A 7,135-nucleotide genomic window follows, 5' to 3' on the forward strand; every position below is an offset into this window, starting at 1 on the left:
AACATATCATATGCTGGAAAATCACTTATTGTCCACATTAGTACTGTCCGCATTTGAAAGTTTTCTTTACACGAAACATCGTATGTTTCAGCACCTTGAGCCCATAGTTGTTGCAACTCATATATTAGTGGCTGAAGAAACACATCAAGTGATCTCTTAGGATGCTCTGGTCCGGGAACGAGAATCGAGAGAAACAAAAACTCTCGTCGCAAGCACAAGTTTGGGGGGAGGTTGTATGGTGTAAGAATGACGGGCCATAGAGAATATTGTCTTCCACTCTTGCCAAACGGACTAAAACCATCAGTACATAATCCAAGGTAGACATTTCTTCTTTCATACGCAAAGTCGGGATACTTTGATTGGAAATGCTTCCACGCTTTTGCATCTGAAGGATGTCTGATCTCACCATCTGTTGAGTGCTCCGCATGCCATCTCATTGGTTGCGCTGTGCGTTCAGATAGATACAACCTCTGCAACCTTTCCGTCAAAGGTAAATACCACATCCTTTTATATGGCACTGGAACTCTTCAACTCGTATATTTATAATGAGGCTTTCCACAAAATTTGCATGTAACCCGCTGTTCATCCGCCCTCCAATAAATCATGCAGTTGTCGCTGCATACATCTATTACCTGATACGATAAACCAAGACCAGCTACGAGTTTCTGAACCTCGTAGTATGAACCAGGAGCTACATTATCCTCGGGTAGAATACTTTTTACAAAATCAGCAATCGCATCCACACAGTCTTCAGCCAAATTATAATCTGTTTTAATGCCCATCAATCTTGTAGCAGATGATAAAGCTGAATGACCATCTCTGCAACCTTCGTACAATGGTTGCTTTCCAGCATCCAACATATCATAAAATCTCTTAGCTTGTGCATTGGGTAAATCTTCCCCTCTAAAATGATCATTTACCATCTGCTCAGTACCTACACCATAATCTACATCGGTTCTAATTGGTTCTTCTAATCTAACCGCTGGCTGAGGTTCGCTAGTACTACCATGTTCATAATCAGTTTCCCCATGATGATACCAAATTTTGTAACTTCGTGTAAACCCACTCAAATATAGATGAGTCCAAACATCCCACTCTTTAATAACCTTTCTATTTTTACAATTAGAGCAAGGACATCTTAACTTACCTGTTTTTGCTTCCGGTTGTCGGTGAACTAACCCCATGAATTCGGTTATACCTCGTTGGTATTCTTCCGTAAGCAATCTCGTGTTCGGATCCAAATGAGGTCGATCGATCCTAGGCAGAAACAACAACAGAGGTCGGACAATCGTCAGTTAACCCGACAGAACATCAGAAGCAATCGCGAGACAGATTACCTTAGCAGTCGCTACCGCCATCCGCACGTAAGCATCACTCTCATGCATATCATCCAGAGGAGGAAGCTCGTATCCCTTCTCTCTGATCTTGCGCCAAATCAGAGCAAGACCTTTGGGGTTCTCAAGGATTGGTACCTCGTCGTCATACGAAAATCTCCACGAAGAGGTGTCCTGTACATCTGGGAGACGAGCGCTCGGGTCAACTTGCAAAGTACCTTCGCCAGAAGCTTGTAACGGGGGAGGAAGCTCTGAGCTCGGGAATTCGAATTCACAGAGTTAATCTCTTCGAGAGCTCGACGTCGGCGCCGGTGAGTCGACGAATCGATATCGTCGTCGAGAGCTCGATCACCGACAGAACCAGTTGAAGCATTTGGCGCCCTTCGAGGCCCACCTACGGGAATGACGATCAACACCGGCCTAGCCAAAAGACCGGGAGATTGAGTCTGTGACCTCGACCTAAGGGTCGGTCCACGCTGTTTTCTGAGCTCGCTCCCACGACCCGACTTCGGAAGACTCGTCAGGACAGTCGGGTAGCGCCTCCTTCTCCCTCGCCCCTGAACAAAACATATTTGGAAAATTGAAAAACGCGTAGGCATTCGAATCTTCCCAAGAAGGTCAGCTTACTCTTATCGCGATGACCTTTTCCCGGTCGAACAGGTACCACCGAACCAATGGCAGTAGCACGGTTTTCACCCGGCGGAAGAGCGTAAACAGCTCAAATTCGATCTACGGGGAATGCGAGCTATCGAGGGCTACCCCGCCGAAAAGTGGCGATTAGCCCGTGAAGCTCGGGAGTCATAGGCGCGGAACCAAAGGGTTCTGCAAATAAGCAGAGAGAAGATAGAGAATGCCAAAACAAATCGAAGAGTAAAATTCTCTTCGAGAAATAGAGCAAAGAAAAGAAGAAACTCAAAAAACCTACCAATATCGTCAGACCATACCCTAGGGATCTTCTCAAAATCAAAGTCGCCGACCGACACCGGATTAATCTTAAAAACGAAAAATTTCTCCCTCCACTGGTCATCCCTGTTAGGAATGCCGTCTATAACAGAACGGCCAGGCCGAGGAGCAAGAATCATCGTTCCTGGAAAGCCACTGTTCGTCTTAATAGAAAACAACTGCTTCAACTCTTAAAGGCCGAACCTGAGACCCTCCTCCCTGGCTCGGATCCACGAAGTCAAGAAATAGCGCCAGAAATTAGGCGCCATTTGGGCAAAAGCCATCCCAAGCTCCGCGAGCGCTTCGAGAAGGAAGCGAGGAAGAGGAAATGACAAACCTCCGTCCTGGAAATGCGACGTATAGGCCCCACAATACCCCGGCCTCACAGTCTCCGGAGTTTCGCCATCTTCGGGTGCTTCGATCTCAACGGTATAATCGATTTCCCAGAGCTCGTAAAGGTTTTTTGATATGTCTCGGCTCGATGATCGTCGGGAGATGAGGACAAATTTCTCATGCGCCATAGATTCGAAGCAGGAAAAGGAAAATACCAAAGACGATGAAAGAGAAAGAAGGATTGTAGTATCGAAGAAAACGATCTATCCAGTGAAGTGTAATATATATATTAAAAAACGGTTCCCGAAACACAAAAGATTAACCGGCCACGAACTCTCGATCTCAACCACACGATTCGAAAATGGCCGACAAGTCAAATCAAGCCGATGCACGTGACGTCCCACTTCCCGAGAATTGCGATGCCGCCAGGTAACTTCAGTTTTCGCCCTTTCGGTTTCCCAAATAAACCAAAAGGCTGGGGACAAATGTTGGACCCAATTTCGGTCAATACATTAATGGGCCACGATCAAAGGTATGCGTCGAAATGAAATGAACCCCGTTGCAAGCAATCGAGCTCGAAAGCGAAGACTTCGAGGTCCCAAAGATCGTGGAGCAGTCCCGGAGATCGTGGAGCAGTTACGAAGATCACGAGGTCGACTTACTATAAAGGAAGGAGAACAGACATGAAGAAGCACACGTTGAAAACCCTAGAGAGAGCTACACACTTACATCGACCTTGTTCTCATCCCAATTTTAGATTCTTTCTTTATGGATCTCATTTGTATCACCTGATCTAATTCAGCTCATTGTATTCGATCTTATTCATCAATAAAGTCATTTTTACCTACTGGAAACTGTTTAACATCGTTGTATTCTAAAGATATCGTTGCCTACATCATTTGTCTTCCCTAGATCAAACCCCAATCACTATCAAATACTTAGTGTAGATTGTCTTCCCTAGATCAAACCCCAATCACTATCAAATACTTAGTGTAGATTTTAGGTTCTACAACAATCACTTAAAAATTCATCACCGATACTGTTACGTAAAGTCGTCTTCATGATATTCATTGTAGAAAAGCACCTTTCTACACTTGCAGTCGCAACAGGAAGAGTCAAACATAGCTTCAATAGACGATAAACCAATTGATGAGAAAGATATTTTCTTGTATCCGCCAATACACGAGCAAGATAACCAAGGCATTCTTGATTGGTAAACCGTTCATCTTTTTGCACATTGTCAAGGTAGATGTCAAGTTGCTGTTCAAGAGATCTCTATTCCATAGAACTAAAATCATCCTGATAAAGCTCAGCCAATCTCATCAACATTGACTTGTCAAACTGACGAAAAGAATCTATCGGACTTAAGGATGCCATGCAAACAAGTAGTTACGAATTCACCTCATCAAAACGATCATTAAACTCTTGAAGTTATCTAAGACGGTGTAAAAACAATCCACCTTATAATGATGCAAGTTGGTGATGCCAGTTTTTTTTCCTTGGCCTGCTTGAATCAACAAACTCTTCCTCCATATCAAGAACTTCAGTTTTATTATTCTCACTAAAAGAATAAACTGTAGCCACAAAATTCTCCCATCCTTCATCTCTAAGCTTCTGTAACTGTCGTTTCGTAGACCCAACCAACGAGACAGCATTCAAGATCTCTTGGTCTCTTTTCTGTAGAGCCTTTGACAAATTATTAGTGAGTCCCAGGATAACAAGCATCAACTGTAGATAAAATAAAGAATCAAATGTGTGAAAATATTTGAGGAGATCAATTGCTTGTTGTCTTTTGCTGCTGTCCATGCCTTCAGTCTGGATATGTTCAAGAACTTTAATAATACAGAGAAACATCTCACCAAGACGCAACAAAGTCTTGTAATGTGATCCCTAACGAGTATTTCCAGGTCTTTTAAGAGAAAGGTCTTGATTCAGCCCAGTTCCTGTCTTAATAGTTCCCTTACTTATCCCTTCTTCCATTCCCTTGCGATTACATTCAGTGAGTATAAGCTTTCTCTTGCAAGAAGCTCCAACGGCATTCAATAGAACATGAACCATATCAAAAAATTCTTCAAATTCAACATGTTTTTTTGCAACCGCCACGACAAACAACTGAAGCTAATGAGCAAAACAGTGAACATAATATGCAGAACTCCAACTTTCTTTCAAAACCAGCGATCTTAAACCATTGAATTCTCTTTTCATATTGCTTTCCCCATCATAACCTTCCCTCTTACTTTTTTCAAACACAATCCATGTTTCGCAAATAAAGCATCAATGGCATACTTGAGAGTCAAGGAAGATGTGTCTTTAACATGACTAATGCCAACAAAACTTTCTTTTACCAGCCCAAATTTATCAATGAAACGGAAAACCACATCCATTTGCTCTTTATCTGAGACATCAGCAGATTCATCTACCAGCAAGCCAAAGACATCATTATTAATTTCCTGGGTAACAGACTTGGTTACTTCTTCTACGAAGCAATGTGCAATGTCTTTTTGAATTGGAGGAGATGTCATCTGATTATTTTTTAGGAGCATTGTGCAACACAACTTTTTTCACAGCCTCGTTATGTCTGGCTGTATACTTCAAAAGCTCTAAGAAATTGCCTTTGTTTGTTGACTCTTCTTTCTCATCATGAGCATGAAAAGTTAAACCCTGATTGAATAAGTGTCTACAAACATCAATCGAAGCACCAAAGCGGATTCGATAATCACTTTTCACAATATCAGTTTGCTTATGAAAAGCATGTTTGATAGACTGACATTGTCTCGTCAAATCTTCACATTTATTTTTAGCATCATTGTGAAAACTAGAATGATCTCCCACATGCTTACTGAAACTATCAACCTTATTCCAGCTAGAAAACCCATTGATACAAAAGTATCACTCCCACCTTGTTTTCCAACTTGAACTCTGAACAAGAAACAAAACAAGCAAAAAGCCTTTTTTGTTGATTGATACTGGTCAAACCATTGTGGATTAAAACGTCGCCATACACCTCCTATTGATTTTTGTTTAAAAGTATGACCGCGAAGTTGACAAGGTCCTCTAATCAAATATATGCGTCGTACCTCATCTATATGATTATGATCATACTCTCGAATTATTTTTCGCTTAGCTAGATCAAATGCCAAATCATCCACACTAATCATCGGTGGTGGAATTTTTCTTTTTATTACAAATCGATCCATTGTTTTTAATAATATCTACATAAATAAAATAAAATGAAATACAGTTTTTTATCAGAATAACAAAAGGTATACTAATGATATGATAAGTAAATTAAACTTTTAAAACAATCGTAGCTTAATCTAGCCCTCCTCTACATCAAACCGTTTCATTCACAAGCTTCAAAACAATCCTAGCGTAATCTTATATTCGCCTACATCCCACTAAAGCTAAAGAGGGTTTAATTGTCTATTTCTCTATAAATTTAACTTTCTAAATTAACTCACAAAATCTAGAACATCTCAATGTAACATTGAATTTAGAATTTAGAGAAGAAAAACTACTCATAAAGTTAAAAAATAAAATAATTACCTTGACTTTAAAACAAAATTGGATCAGGTTTCAGACTTACAACAAAGGTTCATGATTCATAACAGGGAAAAATAAAAGCAGAAGAAGAAACTAAATAATTAGGTCGTTAGTATTAGTATAACGAGATCTCTTAGTATAACAATGATAATTGGGTTTATTTATTTTGATGGACTTAGTTTATTTTATATTTTTTGTAATGGTTTATATACATTATTGGGCTAGTAATTAATTTTTATAGTTTGATATTGGGTTAAACAAGTTCGATTAAATTAATGAGGGTCTATCAAAATAATGGACTAGGGTCAAACTATAATATTTAACAAAGACTATATTATTTTTCCAAATTTCACATGGATCATTTGACCACCATTCCAATGCATTGCCTCCGCCACTGACTACACCGACGCCAAAGCTTCTCATGTGCGAAGACAGCACCGGAAAGACCCTAGGAGCAGAGCAACGGACAAGACGCAGAGAGGAGACTATAAAGATGAAGCAAATGAAAAAGAAGAAGAACCCTCTGGCGCCGGTACAGCACCACCGGACGTTAGAGGTGAGAGTTAAATCTGATGAAGATTGGTTGGTCGCGAGGAAAAGAGAAGGGGAGGAGATAAGGGAGAGAGAAAAAATATTATATAACAACCCTATGATAGATGATAATAATTATACCAAGTTTGGTTAGGAAAACTGTGAATATATACATTCGACAGACAAAATAAATAGATGATATGATTTTTGTTAATGAAAATAAATACATTCTAGTATTACTTTATTTTTGTTATTGAAAATAAATTAGAAGATTGTATTTAGATTCATTTTAGATTTAAAAATAATTTTTTAATATATTTTATTTAATTATTTATTCTTTTTAAGCTAAAATTCTTATTTGTTATTAAAAGTTAATCAAATGATTTATTTTATGGTCGTTAAAACTGAAGTTAAAACAAAATTTTAAATATTTAAATTATATTTTGTATAAA

The 7,135-nt window shown here is 39.4% G+C and overlaps 1 pseudogene; it reads right to left on the reverse strand.

The window, feature by feature from the left end:
- LOC106317707 overlaps window positions 1–5,806 on the reverse strand; it is a 22,991-nt pseudogene extending 17,185 nt beyond the window's left edge.
- Between the last annotated feature and the right edge of the window lie 1,329 nt (window positions 5,807–7,135).

Source organism: Brassica oleracea, chromosome C9, assembly GCF_000695525.1.
Source record: "Brassica oleracea var. oleracea cultivar TO1000 chromosome C9, BOL, whole genome shotgun sequence".
Classification (NCBI taxonomy): domain Eukaryota; kingdom Viridiplantae; phylum Streptophyta; class Magnoliopsida; order Brassicales; family Brassicaceae; genus Brassica; species Brassica oleracea.